General features: G+C 38.8%; 1 protein-coding gene across 3 annotated transcripts in view; it reads right to left on the bottom strand.

The window, feature by feature from the left end:
• Positions 1 to 19,642, bottom strand: part of LOC117210572 (sushi, von Willebrand factor type A, EGF and pentraxin domain-containing protein 1) — a 51,600-nt gene extending 31,958 nt beyond the window's left edge. For 2 of the 3 annotated variants that reach the window (XM_033453717.1, XM_033453719.1), the window contains exon 1: positions 18,001 to 18,375. The gene's annotated coding sequence lies outside the window, so the exon portion shown is untranslated. Of the gene's footprint in view, positions 1 to 18,000; positions 18,376 to 19,386 lie in introns of those variants that run through there. The other variant, XM_033453718.1, reaches the window with a different exon arrangement.
• Between the last annotated feature and the right edge of the window lie 1,312 nt (positions 19,643 to 20,954).

Genomic DNA, 20,954 nt, shown 5'->3' with positions numbered 1-20,954 from the left:
ATTGGGAAGAAAAGAAGAAAGTAGACTGTAAACTCACTTTTACTTGAAGCCAAACCGAAAAAAGGAAACTAGGAAATAGTCGTCGAGAAGGAGTTAATTAGTAGCTCGTTGAAAAACATTTTGTCCTCTTACTTGAAGCGAGTCGTTAACACGTACGACTGACATAGTAAACTAAAATTAATACGAACCATTAAAACTAACTAAACATATCCCTTAGACGTCATTGCAAATCAGATCGTAGATCGCAGATCGTGGATTTGTTTCTTACAATTTTATGATCCATCGAATGGGATAATAATCGGATAATATGTAATTTGCAAAAGCGCTAATATCCGAACTTTATAAATACCGACATTGGTACTTATTGCACCGAGTCACGGATATACGATCTAATTGAGTTTTACTACGATTTAATATCGCCAATTAAGGCTCTTATCAAACACTTTATCGGCGAAAGTTTTGAGAACGGCGTGTTACACAAGTTGCTCGGTCTCGAGGTAGCTCGAAGAGCAACAGGAGCGCCAATTGCACGTGCACCGCGCACGCACGCACTGTTCGCGCGACGAGTTGCGGCTAATTGCAGACCCACGGCTGACGTAACTGCCCGCGAGCTCGTGGGAAGCGAGTCGCACACCTACGAGCTCGTGAAAACCCACCGGGTGGTTCGCGAAAGTTTATTATTTTGTCGGCAGCAGTTCATCGCTGCGCTGTAGATGCGCTTTTATGCAACGCCCCATTGTTCGTCACGATGATTGCGCCGAAGAAACGCCTAATAGGACGACCATAGTTGTCTGCGACGGTATGTGTTAATCCTGCGGGTTTCTAGAACGAAGTGAGTTAGATTCGGTGCAACGGTTAGATTTTCTGCTCTTTCAAGTTGCGGGCGATTATGGCTTCTTTGGGAATCATCGGAAGATAGTTTCGCAATTGAAAATCGTGCTGTGTACCGGCTAAGAAGATACGAATTCGAACGTAATGTTTAATCCTCGATACAATTACCTAGCTTACACGACCTGATAGAAAATACTACGCAAAATGTTTTGCCAGAGGAACTCAAAGCTCGTTCTCGGATTTTAAACGAAGTCATCTCTACAACGAGACAAACGAACGAGGATAGGAACGCTCGAATTATCGATCGTATCATTTATCGCACCTTTCGCGTCAAGCTGACCTAAAAATGAGAAATGTAAACGGCCCCGAAACTGAAGGGAAACCTGATACGCAGCAGACTAAATCACCGTCATTTTTCCAACAGCATCTGTTGATTTATACCGGTAACGCGTTAATAGGAGATAGGCGGCTTGGCATGCGATCAATTTTTCGAATCACTCTACATGCTGCTCTTGATAAGGGTGTTGATAAGAGGTGGCTCGTAGAAAGTCTCGCGAAAGCAAGTTGATTCAGTGCATAATTCGACAGGTTGAACTCGACGGGTAAAGCACAGGTAAAGTGTACGATGATGCAACAGAAGTTTGAATGGTAAATGATGCAAGAGCGAGAAGAATGAGTATGAGAAGAACCTGAAAACGCCGAAACTTAACTATCGCTAATTATGAGCACGAAAGGATTTTAACGTACGTATGATAAGGAGAAAATACCTTGATTTAATTCTTTATTAAAATCATCACAAAATCTCTGTCGCTTGTTTTATCGATTCAAAATGATATTAAAAAGATCATCGTGATAACTAAAGAATATACGCGACGACAACCATCCCACGCCAATAGAAACGATAATAAAAATGTTCTTTCGAAGATTTTTACGCAAGCGTGACATTTGAATGCTTTTGATTCATAAGAAAAAAAAAAAAACGTAGACGTATAGAGACATTTAGTGTAATTAGCATTGTTCGTGGAAAATTTAGAGATATCTCTTGGATGCACTTGCTAAGAAATTGTAGTTTTTAGAGTAGAAAAAGAGAATACTATAGACGCGTGTTGCAAGTTGCCTTCACGCAGCAATTAGAGTATATCAAATTAGGAAGGCGTTCCTCTTCGCGTTGTTGCTACGGGGTATTTGCGTTTCTTTCAGCACGAAGCCCTCGATTTACAATGCAGCTCGTTCAATCTTTATCAACTTGCACGAAAGTTATTGAAACCATAAATCAAATAGCAAAAGGTAGTTTGGTCTCTGTGTTTGAGGCTCGGCTGAACGACAATTTTATAAACTAGACAGATTCCTTGACTAAATTCTAAATCTGGTAAAAAATTCTGAATCTGAAAAAAGAGAAGGTAGTATAAATATAATTAGACAGAAGAAAGTTTAAAATCGTTAAACTGCGTGAATTAGTTACTTTTGCGCTAAACATTTGTATCGCATTGGTAGCAGTCATCTATTCCGGAGTATATATTACATTTTCTTCTTGTCAAATATAATTTCATCTTATGATGTTATGACACTTCTTTTTTCTTGCGTTATAAATTTCCTATTTTTCCGTTCATTTAAAAAATGTCAGAAATTTTATTTTATCGTTTAACCGCTTCGCAACTGTGGACCAGATATCTCGCGACACGACATTGTTCGTGCGTCTATCTTCCTGTAATTACAACTCTCGCCCTAATAAACATACGCGCGGTATATCTCGTCCGTGATATCGTACGAGCAACATTGCGTCGCGAGATATCTCGTCTCTGATAACGGAGCGAAGAATATTCCAACAACGAAACACTTTGGCTCGGGGCTCGTTAAAACGGATTAGAACAACGTAAAGAAGTGCCCAGGGCAAAACAGACAAATGGAGGGAAATCGCGATATGTGGCTGTAGGTCAATACTAGAAAGTATCCGAATTTCCTGGTTTACCAGCACGAAACGGCGCGTGTAAAAAGCGAGCAACCGCTGCCAGACACGATTCCACCAGCCTTTGGCGTGAAACCACGCACGATTTCGTGCAAGTCGTTATTTCCTTGGATCGCATAATACGATTTATAAGTCCACCCAACACCATGTAAGATACTAATAAAATAACACTTTATTGGAAACTAGAACAGGTGTTAGAAGGATAAGCGCCATTTTGGTGATAATTTGGTCCATAAAATCGATAAGGTCTAAGTACGATTGCTCGTTTTAGGAATTGAAAAAATAATTCATTCTTGAATTATGGTAGGAAGTTTTCGAAAATACAGTTTTCTGGGAATTAAGGCATTGTATGTATAATTTTTAAGTAGCCTTTATAGTTTTGGTAAATATAAATTTATAATTAAAGATAAGAGCATTTTGCTGGTGTTAAAACTAAAGAAACGTGGAACATAAAGATAATGATGAAAACCAGCGAAACAAATTGGCATATATTTGGATAATTTAGTGTCGTGAAATACGCAACACTACAAATCTGACAAGAAGCAACTGAAAAGTCAATACTCAAAGAAGTATACACCTGATACTCTTTTTACACTTTACAAGTTCTTACACGATTCACGTTTGCACGGTCTTTTTTACACGGATTTTAACACGTGTTAAACCAACTATAGGTACTTCTGGTCTTGTAAAAATTAATAATAGCGAAAAAATGAGTGACAGCGTGTAAAACGAGTCTGAGAACTGTAATCGAAAAGTCGATACTCAAGATCACGAAGATTTTATTCACCGATTATCGCCAAAGTATCTCGAGGAAACTAATTCCTTTGCATAGTTACCCAGCTCGTCGATCTAAGTACCGTTCTAGAAAATCTTTCGCTTATTCGGCCGAGATTGCCGTTCATTAGAGTAAAACGTCGAGACGATAGTTCTCGATGCGTTTACCGATCGAAAGGCACTCGTATCTACATCCTGCGGGGAACTTATCTCTCCACGTTCGCCGACACCATGCCAAATAACGGTTTCGACGTAACCAGGAAGTGGTGGTAAAACGGTAATTACGATGATACTGGAAACATACTTTCTAACTGGACCCCCGGCGATATAGTTTTAACAGCTGTTACATCGGCATAAATTAGCCGGGCTTGAAGTTTGCATTTGCAGCTGTGCATCGTATTTAATCGGTTCAGAAAATCAAAGTATCGTGTACTCATTTTTGTCCAATTTTTGTTCAATTGCTGGCGCAGTTCCCTGTGATTTTGCAACGTGACCGATCTTATTTCGATACGTATCTTATATTTCGAGTGATAATTTCATGGCAAATAGAACAGGCTATTATTAGCGATACAGACGGGTTTGTAAATGTAAGGTTTTCTTTAAATTGGTTATGAAAAAAATCGTGAGTATATGGCAGTGGTTTAAACAAGGAAATCGGTTATTGTTATCGAAGGTAACTTTGTTGCATAATTTCCTTTCTATGCAGTTATTTCTTTATAGGATATCCATTATTAAAATAACCATTATCTCTACAATTTCTTATACTCTCAATCTATTATAACGATTTACCTAAAATCTATCTTGAAAATCATAATGAAGGATCTTAAATTATGTTAAATTTCTTCCTTATAGAAAATAAAATTTCAAAAATCTTCTGAAAAAAATGTTAACTCTAACGGGCCTCTAACGTGTGATCGAAATACCTTTTCTACAAAATCTATATCTATATGTCTATAAAATCGATGAAAAGGACTTTTAAGTCAAAAACGTTTAGTGGAAGAAGATTTCCAAGTTAAAAGTCTTCTTATGTTTCTAACCTTGTCTGTTAAAGTATTTAAAACGCATAGTTGACATAAAAATGTCGTCGAACTCTACGAACACGGCTATCACGAGACGCAGTACCGGTTGGTATTGTTCAGCGACCACTTCCGCCGCCTTAGATGGACTTTCGTCGCGACTTCCGCCCCTGAACGAAATTGGTAATCGATACCAGAAGGTTTCGCGATTCGAAGCACGAAGACGCTGACCTTCGCAGCAGGTTTTACGTAACCTCTTACGGATAATGCTAGATATTCCTGCGAACTCCTAATTGAATTATTTATAGAACGACGTTTGATGTTGTCAATCTGCATTCAGCTCTAAGTACAAGACTCGTTTGGATTCCTTTACCTCTTCGCGATTCTTTTTCTTTCAACCATTATTCTGCTTTACTTTCAAACGACGATATTATTTGTTTTATACTTCTGACTGACAGACTGTTCGAATAATTGTTGCATCTAAGGAAGAGTATCGTTTTCCTTGTCCTTTCGTTTAATCGTTCTTCTGCATCGAAGCATCGGATAATAATTCATTAACGATGGAAAAGTAAATTTTTAGTCAAACAGAAACACCGTTCTAATTATTTTTTCTTCTAACAATCTCTAATATCATAACGGGCATCTATCTTTCCCAGTAGATACTCTTTCTTATTTTCCCTAATATGTAACTGCTAGCTTTCGCAATTCTACAAATTTTTACGCGCAAAGTAGGGAACAGAATGTATTAGAGATACATAACATAAAATGAAACAATTCACTTGCATTCATAGTAGTCTTTTATTTTCCTTCGTTTCCTCTAATAATTTTCTCTCCGATAATTATAGAAATTTTCCATACATAAAGAAGAAAATACGTCTTAATAAACATACAATGAAACATTTCGCTGCAACTATATCTGTTCTACTACACTGACAATTTTAAATATTCTGCCATTATTCGAACTTTTTCCTTTCTTCTTGCTTCTTTTATCTACCTTTCCTCGCAACCAATTGCACTCCTATCGTTATATAAATAATTTCTTTTCTCCGGACCAGTAATCGCGCAGTTCTTGCTTTGCGTCGCTCGAACGACGTTAACGTATTAACGTTAAACGCATCGAATGCATTTAAACGCCGTAGAAACTCCAAGCTGTTAGGAAGTGAATTTAGCGTCCCGTTCGTACAACGGTGAATGGGTTTTAATTTCATTCTCCCATGGGTGAACGAGCAACCGACAAAAGGAAGACATTCGTTCACTTTCGTTGCGGATATTGGCGAACTTGATCAACGTCCGCTTGCGTATCGATATCGTAGCTTACCGCGGATTACATCAAATAACGTCTACGTGGATAATATCCAGTAACGTTATTTCTACGTACAATTATCATTCTAACGTGTTCTCTAAACTTTCACTGTACGCAAGTTCTTTGCTTTTTAATGGAAAAATTATTTTGAAAATTCTCGTTCAAGTACTAAACTGATTCACTGTGCACACCATATAGGTACGTCATACGCGTATTTCGAACTGCCTCTTATGAACACAGAATATATTAGACGCGTTAAACTTCTAGTTTTATGTTAATCCTAATATTCTATAAATATTAAATATCGTTATATCGATTCATTGTTTATCATGGACTAGTTATAGAATTACTAATACAAAACATACTGCGTACTGCGTACGCCTATTTACGTTAATCCCAATACCTGCAATTATCGGCACGTTAATCCTGATTAGTCCACAGACTAATTAATATTTTACGAAACAAACCGAGCGATCTGAAAACGACCTACTAATTCATCTATAAATCTTTAAAAACATACATCAATCTTCTCAGATTTCTCATTCCACGACGATTCCATATGTTGATCTAAATTATTATTAAGAACGTATTAGTAATATTAAATTCCGCGAAAAAAAGCAGAGATCGCAGAACGTCTCGCTAATCTATCTGCGATCTATAAAAAAAATTCCCTCAGCGACTTACAGCGATGTTAAAGACGTACTAAAATTATATCCTACGATAAAAGTGGAAAGATTCCAGAACAATTGATCTTTAAATTACAAATCTCTGAAAAAGTCGTAGAAAAATGACTTGATCGGTCTAAATCGGAAATCTAATATCGAAAACGTATCGATATTAAATCCTATAATAAATAACCTACTAATCCCATACGCTATGAATTCCCAAAGACCTACATAAATATTCCAACACATTTCATCCTATAACAGAGCATACACCGTACACTGTTATAATTAAAACACGTAATTGTGAGAGAGCACTCTTGTTTCAGAGAGCGCATTGCCTCGTAATATGCAAATGGAAACTGCCATCAGTCGGCCATTTGTACAGTTCATTGTGAGTCGTTCGCGGTTCTTTGGATGAATGGGCCGACACGTGACCTAATTACCTTACGCGTTATTACCATGTGCACCATAAACGAAGCACGCGTGTCCTTTCGTGGATCACCAGCAAGATCCTTCTCGCGTCAGAGGATGTGATCTAATTTCCGGTCATCATCGATGCGCTCGTGATCGCGTTGTCCGACTTGTTACGTCCCACGGCTAACGGGAATACGGTCGACTGGCATGATTAATAAAAACGCGCTCGCGCGCGCCAGCGTTTAATAATACATCGCGAGGCTAACGTTCGCGCAATTAGAATACCATCGTCTTTTATCAACGGCTAGCGGAAACTAGAGCCGATGTACGACCATGTTCGCAGTTGTTCGATTTCACAATGAGTTTCAGCGTTCTTTAGACTTACAGCTAGTTGGAACGTTGTTGAACGCAGCGGTTCACCAAAGTCCTTGGTCTCTTATCGTAGATGACTCGTTTCATTTGGAAAAAGCGTTTCGAACGAAACTTGATTTGCCTCGGGGTGGACATCTTGCGACGGTGACAGTTCTTATATACTCGATGGCTTCGAGATTTCAAGGATTTTCTTTGCCCTTTTTAAACGGAACTATACATTTTTCTATATACCAGTCGATGTATTTCCTAATTCTGTAGAAAATAACTCGATTCGTATACTATTTACCATAGCAAACGCACGAACCGAGATTATATTCGTTCTTCCAAATAACAAACGATAATATAATAACAAACAATGATATAATATATTCTCGAACAATAGACGAACGCCTCAAAAAGGAACATGTTTAATACATTCGTAAATAAGCTTTTCACTAATAATTCAAAATTCAGCGAACGAAGACACCATGACAATCTGACGGATGAACAGGAAGTGAGAAGTCAAAACCGAGCATCGATTGCGAATTCAAGGAGCAACGTCGCCGTATTCATTGGTTGGTTGGTCGAAATTGCTTTTAACAAGAAAGTTTCGCGTGAGCGGCGAGGGTAACGCGAAATTAAACGCACGCACGTAAAAACAGCCGGCTTCGTTGTGTGCAACGCGCGTATAGCGAAGATAGGGTTAAGAAGAGGGCCCCCTCGTAACAAAGCCGGCTCTCCAACTTCCTTCAGCCGTGTTATTCCCACAAGAAAACCTGAAACCTACACCTACTACGAAAAGCTGAATCCTTGCGGTGCGCTCAACGTCTGACGCGTGCAAATTTCTTTTTTAAACGGAACGTTGTACTGTAATTCGCGGCATACATCGTGCGCATCTTGATTTAATAAAATGGTATAGAACGATTCATTTGGAAATCGAAGACTATGGTAAAAACGAAAAACTACGGTACCTTTTGCAATGGAAGATCAACGGATCGACCAATCTTTTTTTTTCTTACGATTTATTTCAAGATAGCGTCGTTCAAATCTTCTCTATCCGAAGCTTTGTTTCATGAAATCCTTAGAACGATTTATCGTGTCTCTTTCTTAATGCAAATATTTCTTTTTCCTAAAGTTGATTTCATAAAACCTTCGTTTCAATATCAAAGATAATTTTGATACTATTATTTATGTGTCTTTTCCACGACTCGACAATTATTCCTTTAAACTTCGTTTAATAGGATTCTTAGCTCTGCAAAAATTCTCGAATGCGATTTCAATCTTTTCCGTAACTCGAATTATTTCAGAATAATTTCATATCGAGGAATAATTTCAGATCGTAGCTTCTGCAAAAATTGTTCCCAAAACTCGAGAATTCTCTTTCCTAAAATCATCGCCGTAGAATTTCAGCTTCCCAAAAAACTTTCAAACCTTAAACTGTCTACGTACGATTCCTCGACCGAACTCGTCACACCAATTCCCAATGCAAAGTAACTACCGACGATGAGGAGAGAGAATCGAGAGGCCAGAATCGAGCGAGCAAAGACGCAACGTTCTTCGAGCCTCTTTCGTCATCCAGAGGCAAGAATTATTGAGCAAGCGCATTCCTAGTTCCTCCAGCCTTCTAACTTAGAACCTATCCAGCAACGACAGACCAGCAACAGGTGAATTTCCCACTCGGTTATATCGAAACCAGATGTCGACACGTGTTTAATTCGGTCCTCTCGTATTCTCGAAGAATTGCATAGTTAAGTAGATCGCGTAGTTAGTAGAAGACGATTCGATGGTGGTCAGATTAATTCTCGCTGAATTCCACAGCGTAATTATCGACTCTAGCAACGTTCTCTACCGGTTGCCCGGTTTTGCTTTTGCTACGTACATATGCGCGTCGACTGGCTCTACCGTTAACGTCGTTAATATTCAACTCATTAGTACGATGAGCTCTGCGAGCGCGATTATTGTCGAGTTAGTAACGAACGAGGAGCGACGATCATCGCGAGGGACACCATTAGATATTTTTATGTATGTATTATACGCAACAGAGATAACTGTTACGATTGAAGCGTATTTTTATGCATTTATGGGAAAGCTGAAAGTGAAAAAGCGTGCCTAATAATAAGGAGAATAAAGGTACACGTAAAATGTACATAATAAGCAAGAATATTGAAAATACCCAAAGTATAATGCTCTGTATAATGCGTAACAGAGTAAACCATTTTTCCCAGGATCCATTTTTTTAATTATATTCATATAGATGTATGTTTTCGATCTAATCGCGATTATATCGTTGGCAGAATTCGAAACCGATCTGGAAACGTATATAAAAACCACGAGACATTTGCCATAAACATATAGTCGCATTAGATTTTCGATCGCAACGTGTGTTATACGACACATACGATATATACCGTAGCTACGAAAGGTAATTGCACGTCGTTCTATTCATTACGAAATTTATATGCTAATTAGTCAAATTTAAGTATTATAGGTTAAATTTGATACTTTCGTATAACTATGAAAATGAAAGAATGTAGAAGCTGACAAGAAAAAGAACGGTTTATTGGAAAATAAGGGTTAATGCAAATACTTACTGTTGCCACTATACGCGAAAGCATTTTACGATATAAATGTTCCTGATCGACCGTATATCATGGAAAAGACCTTGCAGCGATATTTTATACACGAAGCATCAAGGTTAGTGGTTATTATGATTCGAGAATAGATAACGTCACGTTGCTGGTCGCAGCAACGAGCACGTTCGTCGTAACAGGGAAATTTGTTTACTGCTCGTTTAAAATGTCGAGAAGACACGTATAAATGTATAATAAACGTATAAGAGGAACGCCTTAGTGAATGCCAAGCGTATTGTACGGGGTGTGTCGGTGTTGTGCCGCGATGCGGTCTGACCACATTGCAATATTATCTTGCAATGATATTTCGTAACTCTGGCTTTTGAGTTTCCGTTTCTAACGTGGTTCGAGCGAAACTTTTCTCTCTGAATACCCGTTTTCCTTGATAATTACGTGAAACCATTCGTAACCAAGGCATAAGGTAATTTAATTCGTTTCAGCCAAACGCGTGTTCCATGCTTTTACGATTAAACATCGTGTTCGGTCGAATTTGTGGCGTTTCCGTGGAATTTATCAGGTTCAAATTTTTCTTCGTCGTTAATTCTAAAGCTTGTTATTACACCATGAGTTTGAATTTTATTTTCTTATATCTCAATGTGATTTGATTATTTTCAATTTCCATCGCGGTCCCCAAAGAAAATTTGACAACAACGAAGCAAAGTGCACGAAAAGTTCGTCTAACAGAACAGGCAATCGATTTCGCCGATTTCTTGCCAATCGACCGACATACTTGAAATATCCGGGATACGGCTTTCTTGTCGGTTCACGGAGCGGACACGGCTCGCGAATTTACGACACTGTGCTCAGTGTGCGGTGCAGTTAGTCCTGATAGATAGCCTGAATAGCGCTTCGGTAGCGCGCAGGGCGTGGTCATAGTTGCTTGGTTCCATGGAACAGCTATATCCACGTTCCACCGTGTTGGAAAATGTTTAACGATCGGCCGCAAAATCGTTGCAACGAGAAAGCAACGTTGATATCGCGTGGTGGCAGGTACTTGGATTTTTGGCTTTCTTCTTTTCTCTCGCCACTAAATACCTACATACCAGTGGGACTTAACTTTTTGGTTGTGAGATATTTGAGAGTATCGTTCGATAAGTACATACGTACGAAGTAGTTCGCGAAAGTATTTAAATATTCGTGGAAACTTTTTGCGAATACGTCATCCGTGTGTTTTATGTAAAATGCTTTTTAAATTCCATTTAAACGATTATCGCGATCTCGTCGGTCAGATTTGAAACGAATTCGAGAAGTTGCAAGATATTTGTTAGAAGCATACCTACACTCTGTTAAGATTACCAGAGTATTTGATTAATTATTTGCTCATCGTATTTATTCATTGCACACGTCGTATACTAAACCACAGTTTGTATGCGACCATCTCTAACTCTGCATGGTAAGTGAGCAAGTAATTTAGCGAATAGTTCTATGCGACATAATATTTTACGAGTACAGTGAACGTGAAGATGTAACGCAGGAATTTTGTTTATTTTATATTCTACGGCGAATGGTCCACATTCGGCTAGAATTCATCCATTTGAAATCATTATGCAATATATAGGTACTTTGAAGAGAAACTTATCCGAATAGAGATTTAAATTCGTTGGTTGCAACGAAGATAAAAATGTATGATATGCTGCCTGGAAGATATCTTGATGTCTTGTAACCCCGAGATCTTCGATATCTTTCACTTGTAAAAACGTCATTGTTAAAATATTACAGCTTCTGTACTGTGTACACGTAACTTTTATAAAGAATTTTTTAAAGATTACTCCGTTCTCGTTACCTTTTCAGAAGCCAGATTATCTCGGTTAACACGTTGACCTTCGCGCCAATTCCATGTACGTAGTTCTCTATTTTCCCACGAAAGCTGCGATAGATTAAAATATACCACAGCATAAGATTTCATTTCACCAAAATATTATATTATATTTCCATACTTTTGTTTTTAACCGTGTTATCTAGGTCGTTCGCATTGTCCGCAACTTTTTAGTCCACGAAATTTATCTTCCTTTTATTATATTTATTTTCGTTATAAAAAATTTAACGACTTGGGTCACTGACGATCCAAGTCGTAGCAGTCAACGTGTTAAAGAATCGAGAAACATAATCGGGCGAGAAGCTGCCATCGAGTACGACGAAACGTCGTCCTGGAACGCGATTCGAAATTTGTTACGCGATTGGAATGTCTTAGGACGATGGTACCTGTCAGAAGATAACGGTACCTTAACCAAGTTACGCCTCGGTTCGCGTAAATTTGTTGTTTAAGTCACGATCCGCGCGTTACAGACCGAATTTTGTCGCGTTCTAGTTAGATTCGATTATATCTTCTTCTACCGTGCATCCTGCTAACCATCGTGGGAAGATGAAGTCGCTACTGGAATTTAACGCAGGACGTTCAAGTACCTACGTTTGTTTTATTTTATTTTACCTGAATTTAGTTTAATTTAACTTCAATTTACTTTATTTTATTTCATTCTAAGTGGAATCTTGATTATTATTATTGGTCTCAGCACAGTTTATTATCATTATTATTATTATCTATTTTATTTAAATTCACATCTACTACCACGTTCAGTGGTACGTTGATCTCGATTAAAGTTAGCAAATAGCGACCGAGATTGAAACGCTCCATATAATTTTACGATTATTGCGTGGAATGTGTAAATAAATTTTAATCGTAGAAGAATTGCTAAGATAGAGACACGGTAATGTACTCTTCGATGGAATTATTTTGTTTAGTTGCATCTTGCAGCGTTGCAAACGTGCTTAGGTTAAATAAATTCCTTCGGTGAAGGGGTTCAGATCTCCAGTATATTTCGAACTTAATCCAAGTAGGTTTATTAGCATTATATTATCAAAATCCTGTTACATATGTCGTGACAAAGATGATCGCAAAATAATTTATATACCTGTAGTATCAAATTAAACCTTAGTAGTAGATCGAAGCTAATTTTTCTTATAAATACGACACGCTTTTTTTGAATTCTATGTCGTAAATATAACTCGATATCGCAAAAAAGGGATTTAATGTGTTCGATCTAAATCGCTAATAGAAAAGAACATCTTTATCTATAAGTCAACGTGAAATTCTGTTCTATTATACATCTTTCTTAAAATTGACGCATTTAAAGAATAATCTAAAGAATAGTCGGGTCAATTACGCAGCGTAAAGGTTGTCGATCTTAATTTCTCCTACATGAATCCTCCGGATCTAAAAATCTAAACGTTAATCTCCGTTAATCTCCGAACAAACAGTTTCATTCTCCTACTTCTATATCTTTTTTCCTCCGTTCGATAATAAAATCAAACGCTTCAATAGCCGCGTTATTCCGTATCTAATTACAAGAAAAACAAATCCCAATTATCTATAATTACCGCGACCGATTCCTTCGACGTTCAAACTAATAAATAATTCCACGTTCAAGCAACGAATACCTAAATAAATATGAAAATGAAAGATTCAATAACCTGGCCATTATTGGTGCGGTTATTACGAAAACGCAAACTCCAGCCATGATTAGCCGAACCGATGAAAGAACTTGCTAAAAGAACAATCGAGTGGATGATTCTCTCGTTGCTTGCGATTCAATGCAAAATTATCGAGTTCCAGTCTACATGTTTTCTAACCAAGAGGAAGTCTCAAGGAAATTTCGTTGGGCGAAACAGGTCGATGTCAAACGGTCGAACGAAACCGTAACAAATAGGCTGTTGCAGAGGTTCCAAGACTCGCCTCTAACCGTCTACCCACGCATTCGTCGAGCATAACTCGCCTACCTGGCCTAACCCAAAAGCCACATAATTCCAGCCACGTTTTTTCTTACCACGTTCGTATAACGACCGGTCATGTGGCCAGGACTAATCTAAGGAAAGCAGAACCAGTTGTACCTGGTCACTGAATTCCAAAGTAATCTATAGCTGGTGTATAGGCGTTTTCACTTGTCCGCCGCTATTAGGTAGATATCTCCGATGGAAAAACGAACGAACAGCGATATCGAGGTTAAATGTGTAGTGTAAGGTGTACAGGATGTTTCACGTAGGCTGGTATGGATGCAATGCCGTGCGAAGGATATGGTAGTTGGAATATTTACCAAATGGGAATTTTGGAGTTTTTAAGCCGAGTAGAAAGATATAATTAATTTTAATTTTGTTATCATTTTTAATTACCTTTGCGTAGGTATCTTCAATTCGTTCGTTATTAAGTTAGATTTCGGATGGAAAAAGAAGAACGAACGACGATATTAAGAGTGTTCCAGATAATTAAACGATCGATGATGGATTTTTTTACAAATAAAATAAAATACAGTATGTGAAAATTACGATAAATATAGTCTCTTATTCTTCGTCATTTTCTTTCCAATATTTCAAGCAGCTGTTTCCTATACTTTATATTCCCTTTCCTCTGTTGAATCGTTGCAAATAAAACATCCTGTACCTGGTGTGCAACATTTAGGTCAAGGTAGTAGTATTTATCGAAACATTCTTAAATAATTTGCCGAAAGAAATCATAACTATCTAGGGATTTATTTGCGTTATTGCAAAATCGGTGAGATAAATAGGCTAACAATTTTGCACGATATTTTATTATAACATATTCGTTGATTTTTATCGACTCGATCATGCTGTTGTTTCATTACCTCATCCTTTGACAACATCCAACGATTACATCTTTATCACGTACTTATTATTTTCATCGGACGTGTTTATATAAGCACACGACCCGTATACGCGGATGAAGTTAGACGATGAGAAAATATAATAATTCGACAACAAAGATTCTACATTTTTTGCTGATCTTATTATAAAAATTAAATGTCCCATGTTATCGTTCTACGAATATTTGAGAGTTATTTAAAATGAATTTACAATTAAAACTAGAACAACCAGTCTCTATTATGGTTAAAATTATATGATACGAGAATAAAATGGATATACGTAATTATATTTTAATCTGAATAAAAGTCGACGTTAATTATAACTAGGTGCGATATCTACGTGTCTTCACGTAGTAATTGTTAAATTATTATTTAAATTATTATTCAGCCAACATTCAGCGGTACTAAATCTAATTAAATAAATGTAAATAAATATACGAAAACGGATAAAACGAATGTAATATCTTAAGTTGAAATAATTTAAACGACAATGGCTAATAGCGCAGCTATAACTTTCTATCGTGCACGCGAATAGACCAACGAGCAAAGAAACGAGCGCAAATTACGAAGAAGGAAACGGTGTATTGATTCAAATAAGCTTTCCATTTGAGGAGCTAGAGATTTTTTTCCGTTTTTATTAACAAAATAGTAGGCGATTTTCTTAATTCCCGTGGTCGGTCGCGGTATTAGACAGTCTATTCGCGTGGTCAAGGAACGTAGAACGCTACGGGGCACTCTCGGATTTCGTCGTTCGAGGAACGAGCTTTCTCTTCCATCAATTCAGCTCCGCCATTCTTGCGCGACTTCTAGCTCGCGAATTTTACGGTACGCGTTTTATGTTCTAGCGACGAACCGGTAGTTCCTGTTCAGGACGAAAATGGTGGCTACATTGTTCTCTTATAAGGAAGAAATCCGCGAGGAAGGCTATTTTTTATAATTAGGAGAGATTTAAACATCTGGCTCGATAGGAACTTGGACCGATAGCAAAGCGAAAGACCAGTTTAATGGGAAAGATTTAGTTTGCTCGTTTGAGAATATAACGTAACTTTACGAATACTCTTTTCTTATTTATGCAGAATTATATTTTTTAATGGATCGTCGACGAACTAATTACAGACGGAACGAAGATTTTGGTAGGAATTGAAAATCAGTGAACAAAAGATCGAAAAATTAATTCAAAGTATTTCTTCTACCACTGTCCTAATTTTTGCACTCGTATCCTTAAGTCTTCCCTAGCGCTTAGTTTTATTCACTTTGATGCTGTAAACAAGTTCCACCAATCAGATTCCGAATTTCACGCTTCTCGAATTTTCTGCGTCGTAAAATTTTACAGCGAAGATCAAAAAATTGATAAAACCGACGCACGATCGTCTATGCATCATTTTGCAACAACTTTTGCAAATATCTCTCGCGTGCTTTTTCGGTACGTTTTGCTCGATTATTTTCCACGCGTACAAGATAATCCGATCGATCGTTTCCTTGATAATCTGTATCGATTATCGTGTCCTGTACGAGGCCACGAATTATCTCGATATTTACGTACAAGGATACGCTATCGTCAGGTGTAGCTTTAAGGATCGCAGTGCAATGTAAAATTTTATTCGTAGCATTTTATGCTACGAATATTTTTCCAATGGTTTGAAATGAAAATTTCTGAAGTTTTCGATCTTGCGGCGCAACCGAGGCGAAAATGAAAAACGTAGCATTACGGGAGATTTAATGTACGAGCCCGAGGCTTCCGTTTCCACATTTTACGTAGCCGGAGTCGATGTATGCGACAGCTCACTGAGCAGAACGAAAATCGCGCGAGTTCTGCGCTGAAACGAAGTCTAAGAGAAGAAATAAGAAGGAACATGCCGTTTCGAATGCTCGAACGCTCGGAATAGAACAAAATGAAACGTCAGAGAATGCGTATCTTGCATTTCCTATCCTTCTTTCCATCCTCTATCAACTCGCAGTAGCGATTATCCTCGTTTTGTCTTCCTCGATACATTGTAACCGAACTGCAGATGTTTATGCAAATTCGTACTTCAGATGCGGAAAAATTGCCATAGTCTTTGGAGTAATTTAACAATGGGTTGTCGCGTATTTTGCATATCGTTTATTTATTTAAGAAGAAATGCAACAGAATGTTGTATATTGTCCTCATCGATCGCGTTACGTTTATCGTATTCGTTTCTCAAAATTTAATCGAATGTTATTTACAGAACTCTGAAACAAGTTTATCGACAGAGAGCATATTTGAAACTAATTGATTCGATGAATCGTCTATCGATAGGTCATGGATGTTTATGCGAATTCGTACTCACTTTCATAGACACGATGGAAAAGATCAAACGTAAATAGAGATACGTTTCAGTCTCTAAATGTTGCAACAAACAGATTACCCAGTGAAATTCTGTAGTTTTTTATAATAACAATTTCTGCACCGATGTAACATTTCAAAATTGAACTTCGAAGAAGACATCAAAGAAAGCGGTGCACTTAATCTTCGGATTTAACTAACGTTAGAACCATCCTTCTTCCTGCGTTCTTCTGCCAACGTCCATCAAAACGAACCATATTGCGGTATATCGAGCTCAGGCTCGTTAGAAACTGTTTCTAATTAGCGTCTTTCTAACTCGACCAAGCCTAACCGTATTACTCGCAACATCCTCATCAGCAACCTAAGCAACATCGTTATATCCGTAACCCTAACTCTACTAAAAATTCATCAAGATTGGCAATAACTCTCAAACATTATGTATAAAAGGATAAATTGAAAGGAATGTCTCAGGATGAAAGTCTCAAGGTTTCATTCTTCGAGCTACGGTCTCAAGGCTTCCTCGAAATCAAAAATTCATCGAAAGTGTCAACAACTGAAACTCATACTCCGAAAGAACAAATTCAAGGAAAAGTCGCACGAAGAAGATTCTAAGTTTCCGATATTAGAACCATTTTTTTATTGAATTCACTTCAAATTGTCGGTAATTTTCAAACGTTATCTCTCTGTAAAATAAGTTGAAAGCAGACTCGAGAGAAAAGGGTCGCACGCTTCGAATCGCAGTCTTAAGGTTTCTTAAATTTATCAAAAATCTTACTACAAACTTTCCAAAAATTCGTGAAAAGTGTCAACGATTCTCGAACTCGCGCGTCAAAGGATAAACCCGAAGCAAAGTCTCGCGACGAAAGTTTCAAGATTCCATGCTTCCAGTCACAGTCTTAAAACATTCTTAAATTTCCCGTGAAATTTACCGAAAATATTTCAAAAATTCGCCAAAAGCGTCAACAGCTTTGAAACCCACGCACCGAGAGACGAACTCGATGCAAAGTCTGGCGACGAAAGTACGAAGGTTGCATCCTTCGGGCGAGAGTCTCAAGGTTTCCTCGAATTTCCTGCAGTTCCCTCGTAAACTTACTTTGTTTGTTGCTCTCCTACGTTCCACGCCGCGATCCCTGTCCTGGGTACATGTACACGGCACAGAAGGTCTCCGCGCGAGTCGACGACAATTCACTGCACAAAACCGAGCCTCGAGTGCACGCTTCAAGCAACGAACAGAAAACACAGTTGAACCGTTGGAAAATCCTCTTTAAAATTCTCGACGGCCACAGTTTCGACGCGAATGGCAGAACGTCGATGGAAAAATCGATCTGCGATCGGTCCTCGTGAAAAAGTCTCGGATAAAAAAATGACAAAGGGAAGACGAACGAAGAGCAGTTGGATTCAGGGTCACGGAGCTCTTTCCCTCCGGCCCACCGGTTCGAAACTGAGGAACCCGGTTCTCTCTCTCTCCAGGTGAACGGCGCGAGTCACCTGAGTAAGAGGCTTCTCTCCTCGGGAAGACACGCCGATAGGTTGAACGAGGCGAAGGAGAGAGAGAAAAGGAAGCAGACGTGAACGTAGGCGAGCTGGAAAGGCGGAGGAGAAGCGGACTCGGCTTGACTCGTGGCGTCAACGGAGAAGGCCGAGCGAGACTCAGCTCCTTGTTTGTTTATCGACGATGGAATTGCACAGGGTTGAGTCTCCGATCTGTTTCCATGCGTTTCGAGTATACGGGAAACGATCGGTTTACGCAAAAACGATTGCACAGCGCGGCTGCACTTTGCACCGGTGCACCTATGAAAAAGTTGTACGGTATAACGATAGAGCGTGTTAGGCGGTGCAACATTTTCTTCTATCATTTTTTTCTAACTTTGCTGGCAACAGAATTATAACACCAGTTAGAAGCTAGAAGCAGCCTGTATGGTGGATCTTTTGGTCGAAGAAAAACGATCTAGGAATAATAATTTGAGTGGATGATAGTTTGGATTTGCCAACGAGGTTACTCTCCGATCGGTTCCCGTGCGTTTCGAGTTTCGAGCGTACGAGGAATCAGTTTGTGCAACAAGAAGTTCTATCGTACCAATTAGAAAAGAGATCAAAGAAGATGAAACTGCAGCTCGCAAACCACAGCAACTACGTCTGTGGAAACAGTCGTGCAAAAGTTTCAACGAGCGGCTAGTAGATGCGACCAGTATGAAAGATCGTAAAAAATTGTTTTCCCGATAGCTTTTTCATTGGTCTTCCATATTTATTATTTCTACTCTTGCACACAGATGCATTTCCTTATTCACGTTGCATCTTGTTCGTTAACGCGTTTTCTTCGTAATATTTCCTCTCCTCGTATCCATAAAGTTGCCATATAACGTAATAAGACACAGGTACGAGACATCCGACGAGACACAAACTTCGTCTCTCATTAACAAAACGCTATTCGCTTGTTCAGTAGATACACGAGCTGACTCGTTCACAAAATACGACTTACCACGGTGCCGACCAGACATCAAGCTTCCAAACTCTATCGATGATCAACGACCTATTCTATATTCGATCGCGTCGAAAAATCATTTGGTTCCTCCGTCGGAGACATCGACGCTCGCATAAGAAAGGTGGTTCGGTGACTCCGACGCGTGGTCGCGTTATTGACATTCTCCGTCCACGTTTCTACATATGCAGCCACTTTATAATTCGCGTCTCCTATTCGCATCCCAACGTCAACTATTCGTATCTTGTAATTTGTAACGTTTATTCCGTCTGTGTTAAGAAAGCGATGCAACGTTACCGATCACCGCACGAACTTGCGTATCACCGAATCGACTGTGTCGCTACTTGGTGCTCCAATTTGGAGTTTCATTGTACTTGCTGCACTGTTTACGTTCCCCTCGTACCATGCTGATATTCGATACAGTCGGCGATCGTGACAGAGTGAAAACTGCGGACACATCGTTTCCGTGATACGGTTTCGTGGTAGAATCGCGATCGTCGTTGCACGTAGTCACGAACGACGTCATAAATAGCCGGAGGCGAGCGGCTCGTGTGCAACTTTAACCCGACCGATTAATTTCTGGCCTAACAGGATACCTAGCCGGTCACTTGAAATACCGAGATCGCGATATATACACGTAGCATCCGCCAGGACTAATTGCATAACGGGCAGCCGATTTTTTTAGCGGTCGATAAACGATGTATAGGAATACGTAAGTACACTCCTCTGCACAAATTGCTACGTGTTTCGTGGTCTTCGAGAAGTTTTATCACTCTTTTAGAAAGAGAGGGTATTTTCGTAAAAGGAAGTCTTCGCTGTATCTTGTACTCGGATAATTTTTGAAATATCCGAAGTTGAAATATTCGAGAAAACCGAATTGTCTTATTCGTTTTAGTAACAAATTCCCGATTTTTTGTCCAGTGAGACAGATCCATTTTTAGCAGGTTTCCTTTATGACCATTGACCGCTGAGTGAGCGACGTGTAACGCCAAATTTGGAAGAAAATATAGCAAGAAGTATAAAGATTAGAAAATATCTGTACAGGCTTCTACGAATTAATTTGCATTACGATATTACACGTAAAAAAATCATTCTCTCCGTGGAATGGAATAAAGTAGCAAGTACGTCGCTCGATATTACTGGTATGAGAGAAAATAGCGTATTTGCACGAGTGATTAACGAAACATCGTTAAGATCGCAATAACTTAATTTTCGGAATTGATTTCGTGGCTATAGCGCGAGAGTTTATTCCGCGCCGGTAAATCCATTAAGCGTCCAACGATTTGACCGTGGTTGTACACGTGGTTTGTACTAAGAATTCAACGTAGGTATTTAACCCTTTCTCTGGTAAGGTCGCGCGTTGTCCCAGTTAGGCCGTTACCGTTGTATTTTAGGCGGACGAATGTGCGAAACGGTATGGGAGGATTATGGCGTGGATCGACCGACTTAATTGAGATCGAGGTAAACTGGTTGAATCAGGAAAAGGGATTGGTTATGAGGAGAGTTATTTGCGGAATTGTTACTGGATCGTTATTTTTGGAGAAGTTGGTAATCGAGGTTTCTTCCTA

The sequence above is a fragment of the Bombus bifarius genome, unplaced genomic scaffold, assembly GCF_011952205.1.
Source record: "Bombus bifarius isolate JDL3187 unplaced genomic scaffold, Bbif_JDL3187 scf7180000008206, whole genome shotgun sequence".
Lineage (NCBI taxonomy): Eukaryota > Metazoa > Arthropoda > Insecta > Hymenoptera > Apidae > Bombus > Bombus bifarius.
This window is presented reverse-complemented; position numbering and strand designations above follow the sequence as displayed.